Source organism: Lampris incognitus, chromosome 1 (assembly GCF_029633865.1).
Source record: "Lampris incognitus isolate fLamInc1 chromosome 1, fLamInc1.hap2, whole genome shotgun sequence".
In the NCBI taxonomy this organism is placed as follows: domain Eukaryota; kingdom Metazoa; phylum Chordata; class Actinopteri; order Lampriformes; family Lampridae; genus Lampris; species Lampris incognitus.
In genome coordinates, this window is record NC_079211.1 from 24,846,112 (window position 1) to 24,860,314 (window position 14,203).

Genomic DNA, 14,203 nt, shown 5'->3' on the forward strand with positions numbered 1-14,203 from the left:
ATAGGAAACCACCTGACAGACTCATAGAACAATAAACCGTTGAGCTGTGGTTAGAAGGAACAGAAAGAGAGAAAAAAGAGTGTTGAAATTTCTGTTGATTTAAAAAAAAATACATTTGTAACGTTGAAACAATGGCATTTGTGTTGTTCCAAGTTTTCTCTTAACAGGATATCTGAGACTTTAATGTGCATGTTATGTTTAATGTTTCTTTGCGCTACATTGAGACAATTTGAATGTTAAGAATGTTTACACTTGAAGTGCTTTGAGTTATGGTTATGTAATATGTTATATATACAAGTTATGGTTATGCAATATGTTATATTGACCTGTTTGGAAAGGGGATGTAATGACGTTTATGTTAACAATACATATGGGTGACCTGTTGTCAGTATAACATAGATGATATGGATAGACAGGAAGTAAGAAGTTGATAATGTGTGCAAACCAGAACCAAGGGACAGGAATAAAACAGCTAGCCGAGCTAGCAAGAAGTTCCAAACTCTGTCTTTATCAATGTAAAACATAAGAACATTACATTAGTTACTGTATTTTCAAGAATAAATCAAATCAAACATTAAATCCAACACACACATTTAGTCTGTCTCTGATTGGTTGGTAACATACTTAACAAAGATGCATAATGTTGCACATAGCCACAGAATTAATATATCACGGAGGGAAATTAGCTAGCATATTAAGCTAAACTAAGCTACGCTATTATCAACATGACTCAGTGTTCAACTCACCGGAGCTTTGCTCGGTAAAATACAAAGAAAGAGATGACGCTCGCCGGTCAAACTTTGGTTCTCAAGAGTAGGAGTCTTCTTACTGTAAAATCCAATAGATAGTACTTGTTCATGAACTTTAAATAAAGTTAAGCTTAATAAAGATTTCACCACAGATCTGGTCTGGTCGTATGCCTACATCAAAGAAAAAAGGAGCATTCTGCAGCGAGTAATCGGGAACTATGTTGGCGTTAAGGCCATCTAGTTACAAACTCAACGTCGTGCAAATCACGGGGGTTACATAAACACAGGAAGTGTTTGAATTGAGCCAAATCAATTATAGTTTTGGATCTTTGCTTAATGTTTTAGAAATATAAATTAAAACCAGAATTTTTTTGTTCTTTAAATTTCTTCTGTTCAGGGGAAAAATGGATTTGCTGGGGAGGTGATGTCTTTTCAAACAGGCTGTTATAAATATAATCGGATTATAATCCAAATAAAATGGTTTGTGTTTTTCTACCTGACAGATAAATCTCCTCCAAACAAACCCAACCCCATCTTCTAACTGCTTTCTTTCATGTCCTTTAATCCCTCCTTTCCTGGGATTGCCATGGACAAGGCTGGATTACGGACCGTGCATGCCAGGCGAGTGCCCCGGGGCCCCGGACCACGAGGGGGGGGGGCAAAAGGTCAGGGGTATTGTGTTCACATATAGTAGGGATCCCCAATCATACCCTACAAAGGATGTTTGTTCCAACCGTGCGTCGCGATGCAGGGCCCAAGCTAGTCTCTATTGATGTGGGGGCCCCAAGCTACAAAGTCTCTATTGATTAAGAGTGCAACATGTGCCTCATGTTTACATTGTAGCTTTGAGAGTGCAACAAAGTCTGACATCTTGCAAACTCAATGCTTATGATCAAATCCATTGTTTCATTGTGTATAGTTAAACAAATGTGCCAGCTAGAATGCCCATACTGAAAAATAATTAAACAGATAGTTTTACTAAAATATGACCATATTTCACTAAATTATTTGCTCTGAAACAAACATTTATTTCCTGTTGGTAAGCCATTGTAAATGGAAAGAAGGCTTCTCAATATGTTTGCGATGCTGTGAGCTGCTATTCTCATCTCTGTTTGTTTGGTAATTCAAAGTTGTGTTGTACTTTGTCGTCACCATCCGAATCCCTTGCAGATTGGTATAGCGTCGACTACCATTTTGGGTATTTGCATTAGTTTTACATTTAACAATGTTTAGTATTGTTTGTGTAGCCTATCTGACAGGGAGGGAGGTGGGGGGTGGAAGTGTGTGCCCCGGGGCCCCCTGGTGGGTTAATCCGGCCATGGCCATGGAGATGAACTGATTCAACCTTCTTTGAATTGTTTTCCTCTATATGGGTCGAAAGTTGTTGATACATATTTCTCTTTAGTACTTTAGAAAAGAATGGAAGATTAGAGACTTGTCGATAGAGACTGGGAGAGCTGGCGATCGGCTGAGGGAGCGTGGTCTGCTGTGTCCTGGGGGCTCAAGAACCACGGCCTTGCTTGGAGCAGCACCCGAGAAGGAAGCACCTAAGGTGGTCTGACAGGGTGCGGAAGCGTAGCAGGCTAAGCTAACTGCTAGCCCATACAGACAGGCAGTTCCAACAGTCATCCTGGCTGGCGTTCCTTATCCGGACAGTGGAATCTTTGGACTGTGTTGCACTGAATGGACTGTGCTGTTAACTGTTTGTTTTGTTTTTTGTTTGTTTGTTTTTATTTTTTTTGCTTTGTTTTCTGTTTTTGGTGGTGTTTTTGGAAATTTGGATATGTTTTTATCTTTTGTGTTGCACTGCTGTGGGCTAGGTGAAACGAAATTTCGTTTCTTTTGTGTCAAGTACATGATAGAAATGACAATAAATTATTCTTGATTCTAGTTATTAAGAGAGCCTGGACCGGGGTGCAGTTTCCTAAGTAGAAGTTTGACCACAGCTTTTTTTAGAACTGCAGGGAACAGTGCCAGTAGTAGGTGATAGATTAACAATTTCTAGCATTGTAGGTCCCAGAAAAGGCAGGAGGTCTTCAAAAAGTTTTGCTGGTAAGGGGGCAAGTAGTTGATTTAGAAACCGACACGAGTTTAGTCAAAGAATCAAGAGAGATAGTCTCAAAAGCTGTAATAACAGGGACTATCAGTGACTCATTGTATAGATATGAATTTGGTAAGACGGACTCTGCAGGAGTTGAACTAATTTTGTTTACAATCTCATCAACCTTATTGCAGAAAAAGTCTAGAAACTCATGGGCCATTAATAGTGAGCAGCTAATAGACTGCTGCTTTTTAGTAAAATTAGCTACAATGTCAAAGAGAAATCTAGGGTTTTGTTTATTAATACTGATTAAGCGAGAGAGAGATACACTGCTTTCGCAGCAGATAAAGCACAGTTGTATTTCAACAAATACTCATGCCAAGATAGGTAAAAAACTTCACTTACATTCCAGTGTCCTGCAGGCTCGCTTAAGAGCACGTGTCATAGTTAAATCAGGGTGTAGGCCTCTTTAGTTGCCTAGCTCTGGTAGTGAGAGGTGCAGCTGAATTGAGTAGACTAGAGATGACCACAATTAACTCACTAGCAAGATTTTCAAGAGTCTGTCTCTACTAGGGATGGGTATCGTTAGGATTTTATCGATACTACTACTTTTATCGGTACTGCTTATCGGTTCGGTACTTTATCGATACTCTTATCGGTTCTTTTTGATTATTATGCAAGAAAAAAGACACTTAAGAACAGAATCGACACTGCTTTATTATTCTATTATATAACTTTATATAAATATAAACAAATATTATTTATTCAGCAGCAACAGCAGCAGCAATGTTTTAAATGCGTCTGAATTATAGACTTTATAATCAACATTCAACAACAACAAATAAGATAAAAAATAAAAGTAGATAAAGATAAAGAAAAAAAAATATTAAAAATAAATTTTTACAGCAAAAGGCTAACGGAAGTTCAAACAAACAAGAACCTAGAACATTATCCTAACAGTTCTTCTGCAGAAAAATCAACATATCTGCCTTCTCCGGCAGGAGTCGTGATCTCTCCTGACTTATAGTGTGCCCGGCTATTAGCCTAGCTAACTCCGTATCTATGGCTTATATATTTGTAGCTAAACAATTAGCTAAGCAATTATATTTTATTTATTGGCCTATTCGTAATAATTCGTTATTAGCCTAGCTAACTCCGTATCTATGGCTCATACGGCTTACCTGCAGGGGACGTGGATGGAACACTACGAGCAAAGCAGTCGAAAACTCCGCATTTCTGCAGATTAATACCATGTTTTGACAAACGATGTTTCGACAGATTGCTTGTATTGCCACCCTTACTGGCAAATAATTTGTTGCACTTGTGGCAACGAGCGTTGTTGTCATTGACTTTTGAAAAATATACCCAAACTTTTGAACGTTTGAACGTAGAGCAGGGGTCCCCAATTACTTTTCATAGCGGGCCACTTTTAGGGCCACTTTTAAAACCATGGGCCACTCAACGTCCAGCAGCATGTTGTTCGTTAGTTTGTTATGGTGTCGATACGTTGCAGGTATTATAATTTAAACAGAGATTTTTCATCTATTTTTCGATATATTACTAGTCTTACTTTTACTAAGAAATTAATTATTTCACATACAATAGTGGCCAAAAGTTTAGTCCGGGTGCCGAATTTGTAGGTTTTCAATAGAACGATGATTCGTAAGATTCCAATGTTTATTATATTTAATGAAAAGAAACTAACAACGAAGAAATGTTATAAACATAAGCTTTTAATAAACGTTTTATAAAGTTATTGTCTGAAAAAAACACAATATCACTGGCCTAAACTTATAACCGATTGAGTCCATGAGAATTTGCCCTCCGGATTAAACTTTTGTCCACTACTGTAGACTCACCGCTCAGTGGGAGAAATGACAGCGTCTGGAAGCGGCCATGGTCCTGAAGTTGGGCTCGTACTCCGTTGTTGCTATGCAAAGGCACTGGTCAAGATGTTCGTTGGTCAGCCGATTTCTTTCTTGGCTTTTGATCATATTCATCATCGAAAATGATGATTCGCAGATGTAAGTGGATGGAAACAATGTGAGCAAGAACAATGCAATGGCTCTTGCGAATCTGAATTTTTCGGGCACACTGATCCAGAATTCGGCAGGTTTGACATTCTTATGCTGTTCTTTCAGTAAATCCGAATTTGAAAGTTCCACAACTTCTAACTGGAGAGATGCTTCCTGCAGCGATGGAAGCAGCTTTTTAGCCTCGGTAGTCCACCGTCCGTCTGGTTTCACAGGGAAGGGTTGGCGGAGAAACATCAGGATTTCGCTTGAGAGTTTGAAATTGTCAAAGCGTTCCTTGAAATTCTCGATCAGTCGCGTCATGAATGCATGCATCTGTGGCGCAGCCTTTGTGTGGTTCTTCTCGCAGTGCTGCTGGAGGCGAGGAAAGTGGAGCATTCTCCCATGCAGATCTCTCTCAAAAATGTTCAGTTTGAGGCGGAAAGCTTCAATGGCCTCGTACAGGTCAGCAACAGTGTGATTCCTGCCCTGCATTTGCAAATTGAGCTGGTTGAGGTGGGATGTGACATCGCACAGAAAATGCACATTTACCATAGCACTGCTGTCATTCAAAACGTCAAGAAATGTTTGTGCCTTCTGGCTTTTCAGGCTGCCTAAAAAGACGAGTATTTCGTCTTGCAGTTCGCACACTCTCTCGAGTACCCGGCCCTTGCTTAGCCAATGTACATCATTGTGCAACAGCAAGTCCTTGTGTGCCGCTGACCGTTCCTCCAGTAGAGCCCTGAAAAGTCTGTGTTGCAGACTGGAGTTCTTGCGAATAAAGTTTACGAGCCGCATCACAGTATCCATGGTTTCTTTCATCGTCCCACACAATTTTGCAAAACGGACTTGTGAATGATACAGTGGAATGACAGGAGCGCTGGGTTAACGGCAGCAAACCTGCTTACCAGACCCTTTTGAGAACCAATCATGGCCGGAGCTCCGTCTGTCACAATTCCTATAACTTTGCTCATGTCCAAATCATTCTTTTCAAAAAACTGGGTTAGTTCTGTAAAAATAATTTCACCTGTAGTGTGCCCATGTATTGGGATCAAACATAGCAACTCCTCTCGAAAAGACTTCTCATCAAAAAAACGCACAAAATCAGAAAGCTGTTCAATGTCAGTTCCATCACAGGACTCGTCGACAGCTAGTGACATGGAATCTGCCTTTTTGAGATCGGCAAGGAGGGATGAGAAGCAATCCTCGGCTAAAACTTCTGTCCTTCTTGTTGCGCTATTATCAGACAGCGGGACTTGTTTGATTAACTCTGTCAAAGATTTTTTTGTTTTTTCGTCGTGACTGAGCACTTCCTCCAGCATATCCACAGCACAAGTCTTCAAAAGCTCTGCGTCTGAGTAAGGTTTTTTGCTCTTTGTGAGACGCCATGATACACGGAGAGATGCTGCGGTAGCATTTTCTTGAGCAGTAGCCGTTTTATGAATAACTTTAACAGAGTGAACATACGCAGAGTTTAAGCTAGCTATTTTCTGCTTTCTGGTATCTGATTTCCGCAGAAATCTTTCATTGAAGCTGCTGTGTTTTGTTTCGAAATGGCGTTTGATGTTAGCAACTTTGCTGACCGCTACCGTTTGCGAACAGATCAAGCAAGTTGGCTTAGCATTGTTATGTTCAGGTAGAATGAAGCAAAATTGATCCGTCCAATCTTCATTAAACAGTCTATTTTCGGTGTCAACTTTGCGTTTCTTTGTAGCCATTGCAATTGGGAACTTACTTATTTGGTCTTATGCGTCTGTCTCGATTCTCGATTGTAGCCCACCATAACTGAAGTATTTTCAGTAATGCTGATAAGGTCATGTGACGCGCAAGTGAGGGGGGCTGGATTAGCCCACAAGGGGAAATGCGGGGTGGAATTGATAGTTACAAGGTAGCATTTCTTGTTGGATTGATTGCTGAAATTATGTTTGGAATAGTGTTCCCACACAAAATGTGTAAAAATACCAGAAGGAAGAAACAATTTTTTTTTTTTTGGTAGGGAAATAAAAAAAATTCTACCTTCTGGCATTTCTCCAAAAATTCTCGCGGACCATAAATCAACCCGTCATGGGCTGGACGTGGCCCGCGGGCCGCCTATTGGGGACCCCTGCTTTAGAGCTTCCAATAGATGAAATAACTGGAAGTAGGCCCCTTGTATTATTAGTTGACAATTTTGAAGATCTACTCTTGAACGATGTGTGGTCACACTTTTTTTTTTGAGGGGGGGATTTTTTTTACCCCCTTTTTCTCTCCAATTGTACCTGGCCAATTACCCCAGTCTTCTGAGCCAACCCGGTCACTGATCCACCACCTCTACCGATCTGGGGAGGGCTGGGCAGACTACCACGTCTCCTCTGATACATGTGATGTCGCCAGCCACTTCTTTTCACCTGACAGTGAGGAGTTTCGCCAGGGGAATGTAGCGCATGGGAGGATCACCCTATCCCCCCAGTTCCCCCTCTCCCCCGAAAAGGTGCCCCGACCTACCAGAGGAGGCGCTAGTGCAGCAACCAGGACACATACCCACATCCGGCTTCCCACCCGCAGACACAGCCAATTGTGTCTGTAGGGACGTCGGACTAAGTCGGAGGTAACATGGGGATTTGAACCGGCCATCCCCGTGTTGGTAGGCAATGGAATAGACACCCCGTGTGGTCACACTTTTGATAACATGAGATGTTCTCTTCTGTAGCGTATTAGGTGCTTTGACGCACATTTCACCACCACCAGTGGTAGGAACGATCATTAGATTGTTATTCACCCATTGAAGAGAGCAGAGCTTGGCAGCAATACAGCAGGGAAGGGAGACGGTCTCAATGTTATAGGCCAAGCTGTCAGCCTGAAAATCTATACTATGAAAAATTCCCTGACTAAATATATCAACTAAATTAGTTGACTCCATATCCACACTAGGTTTTATGAATTAGAACTAGAATTTATGTTGGTATTTATGTTTACGTATGTTTAGTATTATGTTTGGTTGTGTTTATGTATGTGATGATCTAGAGCTCTTCATGATCACAGAATCTTGGCTTACACCCAATGATCATATTCCCCTACTCGAAGATAGCCCACCTGGTTGTTTTGTAAACCAGCCCAGACTAACAGGTGGGGGGATTGCCCTTTTCTATAAAGAAAGCTACAAATGCTCCAGCGTTGATCTTGGGGGCTGTTTTAGTTCGTCTGAAGCCCTTCCTTTCCTGATTAAAGGAAATTCTTCCTATCTGTACTTGACAACATATAGACCACCTAGATATGATCAGTTTTATTAGTGAATTCACTAAATTTCTGTCCTTAACTCTGCCTAGATTCGATAAGTTTCTGATCCTTGGAGACTTTAACATCCATGTCTGCTGCCCTGACGAACCTCTGGGCTTGGAATTCTTAAACCTTATAGTCTTGTAACTTATCACATGCTTTGACTGGACCTACTCACTCAAAAGGTCACACTCTTGATCTAATTTTATCATATGGTATAAAGATTCCTGATGTTGAATGTGTAGATCCCTGTAACTCTGAGCACCAATGCCTTATGTTTAACATGGTGTTGCCTTGTGTTACCTGTATCCCTGTCCCCACAGCTATACCTAGAACTTTTAATTCATCCTCTGCTGCTAAATTGAATACTGCATCAATATCCCAACTAGGTTTTCTAGCTCACCTCTTACCGCAAGTTAGCTTATGGATAATTTTAATAACATGTGTTCTTCCATCTTAGAAAAAAATACTTCCTTCAAGACCAAAAAATCTAGCTGCCTCTCGATGCCCTGGATAAATTAAATTAATCAGGTGCTAAAGTGAAAATGCTGCAAGGTGAAGCATTTGTGGAAATCATCCAAACTTACAGCTCATCAGTTTCTCTCCACGGGCAGCCATTCAAATGAACGCTTAACACTGGCAAATAAATCCAACCATTTTGTATATATTGTACGTATACTGGTACGCTCTGTCATGTCCATCTACTCAGGCATATATCTAAGTAACCTGCTAACATTTATTTCAGCATCTGATATATTCTCTGCACCATTGCACTTTATTGCCTCTTATTTTGCCTGTATATAGTCAATCCTTGTTTACTATATATCTGAAGATTGTTGTGTTGAAGTTTTGTTATGGTAGTACACAAAGAGCCATGAAACTGGAGTCAAATTCCATGTATGTGCAAACCTACATGGCCAGTAAACATGATGATTCTGATCTTCTCAGGTCTCTAACACAGAGGTTAAAATTCTAGATCTACATATTTTGCTCAGTCCAATCCAACAGTGCTGTTGGATTTTAGTGCAGCTTTTGAGCAGCTTATGGCTTCAAACTCTCAGCTATTGACTGGATGAAAAGCTACTTATTCAGCAGACAATAATCATCAATAATGTTTAATTGAACTTTGTCAAGAATTAAGATACTACAATATGGCGTTCCTCAAGGAAGTTGTCTTGGACCTCTACTATATTCAATATTTGTAAACGATATGCCACATATTTTTAAAAATGCTCACACGGCAATTTACGCAGACAACACTACAATATATGCTTCCACAAAGAATGCCACAGACTTGAGCAGTCTAATTCAAGATGAGTTAATGCAGATTTCTAATTGGGTCCCTGAAAATAAGCTAAAACTGAATATATCCAAAACGAATATATCCAAACGTTATTTGCTCAAAGCATGCTCAAAGAAAAGAACACATACTGTGTATTTCTTTGCAAGGTGTTGATATTGAACAAGTTAAGGAGGCCAGGTTGCTGGGGGTTACAATAGATGAAACACTCTCTTGGGCTACTCACATTAATAATATTGGAACAAAAATGAGCAGAAGTATTTCAATCATTAGAAGGAGTACCTACATTCTAACTAACACAACTACTAAGCAAGTCATACAATCCCTAGTCTTATCACATCTTGACTCATGCCCAGCAATCTGGTCAAATGCATCTAAACAAGAATTAAATAAAATCCAGCTTACCCAAAATAGAGCTACGAGACTCACTATGCCGGGAGGGGTCATTTCACCCTGCCTAAACCCAGAACTGATGCCTTAAAAAAGACTGTAATGTACAGGGCAATTACCTACTGGAATGGACTTCTGCAACATTTAGTTTCAATTACCAGCAGAGTTGGATTGAAGAAGAAGCTGAGAGAATATGTAATGCAGAGATTGTTTTAGATTAGGTTTATTTTTTACGTCTGTTTATTGTATTCTGTTATGAGTTATGTCTGCTTTATTTTAATCATTTTAATATATTACTTTAATTTAATTTAATCTTATTTAATCTTTTTTCTCTTTTATGGGAATTTTTTTGTTTTTTGTCCAATTGAATTTCGTATAGCGCTCAAACCTTTTTGATAAGTTTAGCTTTGTGTGATGTTTCTGGTTATTGCTGTTGTATTGATCTATGTTATGTTTTTGCTTGTGACTTGTAAATTAACTATTGTACTGTTAGGCCCCAGGAAGAATAGTCACTGCTGAGGCAGCGATTCATGGGGATCTGAAATAAAGATAAGATAAAGATTGTTGATCAATATTGTGAGCTGTGCCATCGATCCTCCCCTAGGCTGGATATTAGATGCCACCCCCAAGAAATTAGATTCTTTTCTTTCTTTCTTTATTCAGGAGATCTCAACTGGACAACAAAGATTTTGCTTCCTGAACCCTTGTGTGTATTTTATGGATTTTGGGCTGCTGATCACAAAAATCACCTAAAGATTCACTGTCACATAGTTTGTAGATATAAGCTATTTTTGTGTGTATTTGCACATGAAACTGGTCATTGGTTTTGGTTGTTATGCATCTGTTGCCATTTTATAATGTTGATTCCAACATTCCCTAATCCTCTGTGAGTAGTACACATGGCCTTTGAAACTCTGGTTAATGGTCACACCCATATTTGCATATGAAACTGGTCACTGGTTTTGGTTGTTATGCAACTGAATTGTACTGTATTGTTTATAAGGGGTAGAGATACCTGCAGTCATCCAAAGGAATTTAAATCAAGTGCAACTGGACTTGGTATATATCCATGAAGACGTTTCGCCTCTCATCCAAGAGGCTTTCGTGCCTTTCTGACTAGACCAAGCTAGTCTGACTGGCTGGTGATGAGACTCAGAATTTATCCTCTTGGAGTCGTTGTCAGAGCTATAGATGTCCATGGCTCTTTGTGTCCCGATGTTTACCAACGCCCGTCGCTAACAGAGCCATCGATAGGAGTGGATCTTTTGTGTACCGATGTTTGGCCGCGACCGTCGTTATCGGAGCTATTGATTTGCATTTGTTTAGCAGCGACGGTCGTTGGGGGTGTTGGTTTACGACTTCATTATTCAGTGGTCATGAGAGTCGTTGGAGCCGAAATTCAAAACATCCTGGACCACTGATGATGTCCTCAAACTAGGTAGGAAAACAATTATCCATGGTCAGTTTCTCATTTCCACTTTTTTAAACACTAAAGTTATATACACATATAGACTGATGATGATGATGAAAAATATGTTTGATTTAGGCTTGAACATCAAGGAACACCATGATGAGCCTCTGCTGCGGCCCACTGACATCTGCTCAAGCACTTCCGATGAAGAGGATTTCTTTTGCAATATGAAGCATGTACACATCCAGGAAATGACCAAACAACTGGTTGCATACCTGGCATGTACGGTTGGAGGTAAGGACATTTTGACATCTTACCCAGCTATATCCAACCTGTCGCTCAAGTTAAACACAGCCCTCCCAGCCTCTGCTGCCTGTGAAAGACTTTTTAGTGCAGCTGGACTGATCTTCAGACCAAGAAGGGGAAGAATTCATTCACACAACTTCGAAAACCAGCTTCTACTGAAGCTGAATAAGAACTTCTTCAAGTTTGAATAGTTTGACCAGGCTCAGAATTCTCACTTGTCATCATTAGAGACCTCTTCCATCACCTTTCAGATGGACAGTACAGCAGAAATACTGTTGTTCCTTGCTCAAAGGCTATAGGTAAGGAAAATGAGGAAGATGCAACTCACGGTGTTGAGGATCAGGATGAGTTCAGTCCACCCAGTGTTGAAAGGACTAAAAGTAGTACTGTAATTCCTTGTTCGAAGCCATTGCTAGGTTGTGAATTAATACCACACACATATCACTGTCTGTATAACTGCCATGCTGTTTTGTGTGTGTGGAGGATGCTGAAGCTCTTGTAGATGTTTCTAAGACTTTGTGTAGCAGAGTGGTTCTACAAGTAAGTCAGTGCATTTATTCATTAGGTGATTTCAGAGTTACGAGGCTCTGTATGCATTGTGAAAACAAAGCAATGCGTTGATATTAAAAAGAAAATGTACTTTTGAATGCTTAAGTATTTTTAGAAGTACTCCAGTACTTTAACTCTAGTAAAATTTTGACTGAGCAACGTTTACTTGAAGTGGAGTTATAATTTACCAGGATCTGTAATTTGACTCAAGTAATGGAGTTGTGTAGTTTGTCCACCACTGGTCGATTTAACGCAGCGTTGCAGAATTCTTGGTGTCGTTTTTTTTTATAATCAAAACCTCAGCCTAGACTAACATGTTAAATCATTGGTTCAGCCTTGCTTTCATCACCTCAGAGACATTTCAAGGATTAGACTCTTTCTACCAAAAATCTGGAGACTTATCCACACCTTCATAACCAGTCCATTGGGCTACTGTTAATTCCTTGTTCTCTGGCATTAGTATATATATATATACACACACACACACATGTATGTATGTATGTATGTATGTATGTATGTATATATATACATATATATAAACTCTCTCCTGCCTGCCACTCATCCAAAACGTTGCCGCATATTTATTATTTATTTTTTACAACAAGTATAAAATAGATACATTATGAAATCCATAAGAAAAAGTACATAAGACTAGCCAATAAAAACAAACTGCTCAAAAACAGAACATCAGCTCAGTTTCACAAACACATCCCCAGCAGTTACAGTGAACAATGTGCAATTTTTCTGACCATCGAGTTGTAAACACAAACGACACAATATGGTTACGATAAATATCAACAGCTAGTTGTCAAACAATCCACTGATCGGACTCAATTCAGCGCAAATGTTTAGGACTTCCGAAATAAGTGACTCGTGAACTTACCGGTGTTAAACTGAGGTAACGATGACCAGCCACTCCCCCCTGATGAACGGTTTCGCACCGTCCCAACCGTATACATATCTGTGGTCCCAAGCACCGACTATTTCGACATCCGAGTCATCGCGACCACTTCCGGAGTTGAGCCCTAATCTCATCGTCCATTCCTCCACACTCACAATGCTTAAACGAGTTGGACCAGCTCTCGGGTGCGTTGCAAAGTTTGCCTAATCACCCGGAAACGACGACCTTCGGCATAAAGACAAAGATAAATGTCGGACGTGAGCAGCAGCAGATCAAGGTCGACGCGCTGAGCGTGGGTGAATTCTTTCCAACAGTGCATTCACTCTCGTCCCAATACGTGCATGTGACCTGTGCTCGTCCATTTCTTTGTCTTTTGAAATAGCCGAGTGGGAAGACCGCGATTAACTCTCACTAACAAAAAAAACTGTCATTAAATAAAACAAAAACGCGTAATACGATTAAAACGACTGTCGTCTACATCTTTCGACACAATCGAGTTGTGTTCCGCTACTGATCCACTGAAGGTAGCTAGTGATGTGGAGTCATGAACGAGTCGTTCAAAACGAACGACTGTTTACTGAGTCTGGAGCCTCGTCTCCGTTAACGCACTCACTTAAATCGCCCCTTCCCGCTAGCTATTGCAAACTGCGTAGACGAGGCGAGACAAAGTGTAGCGATTGTGCAATTCATATATTACCTATTTGTGGAAATGTATCAAGTTAATTACTGTATTAACCCAGCCCTGTGAGAAAAGCGCTCTCCCAGCCCGGAGCTTGAAGGTCTAACTTGGGCTGCACGAATCACTCACTCACCCACAAGTCCCATGCCACAGTCAGTAACCGTCCATGAACTTTAATCTATCCCATTAAATTCAATAGTATAATTTCTGCAGACTGCGTTGCTATATGTGCCGTTCTGAGATGGGACTGATTGCCGTTGACGTCTTTTAAGCAGAATGACGGACCTTTTTTTAATCAATTTTTTTTATTGCCGCTGTTTTTTATATAATTATTGTATTTACCGCAGTGTTCGTTTAGGTTGTTTAAAGCTGCAGCGTGAATTGGTCAGCTAGTCTCGTGTTACTGCTGGATTTGGCTGCTCCGCTCAGGTTCGTCTCGCAAAGATAATTAAATACTTGCAACAGCTGCTTTTGAAGATAAACTTAAGCTTTTGCGTGTGCTGCACTCCTCACAACTAAGTATTTTCCCCCGCACACAATAGTTCGGTAACATCTGGAATGTCTAGAACAGCCGCACGATTAAATGATTAAAACCGCGCTTTAATGACAC

The 14,203-nt window shown here is 40.3% G+C and overlaps 1 protein-coding gene across 3 annotated transcripts in view; it reads right to left on the minus strand.

Moving 5' to 3' along the window:
• The window catches only part of simc1 (SUMO interacting motifs containing 1), a 39,748-nt gene extending 26,362 nt beyond the window's left edge, over positions 1-13,386 (minus strand). For 2 of the 3 annotated variants that reach the window (XM_056288772.1, XM_056288763.1), the window contains exon 1: positions 12,897-13,386. The gene's annotated coding sequence lies outside the window, so the exon portion shown is untranslated. Of the gene's footprint in view, positions 1-746; positions 829-12,896 lie in introns of all 3 variants that reach the window. The other variant, XM_056288758.1, reaches the window with a different exon arrangement.
• Positions 13,387-14,203: the final 817 nt, after the last annotated feature.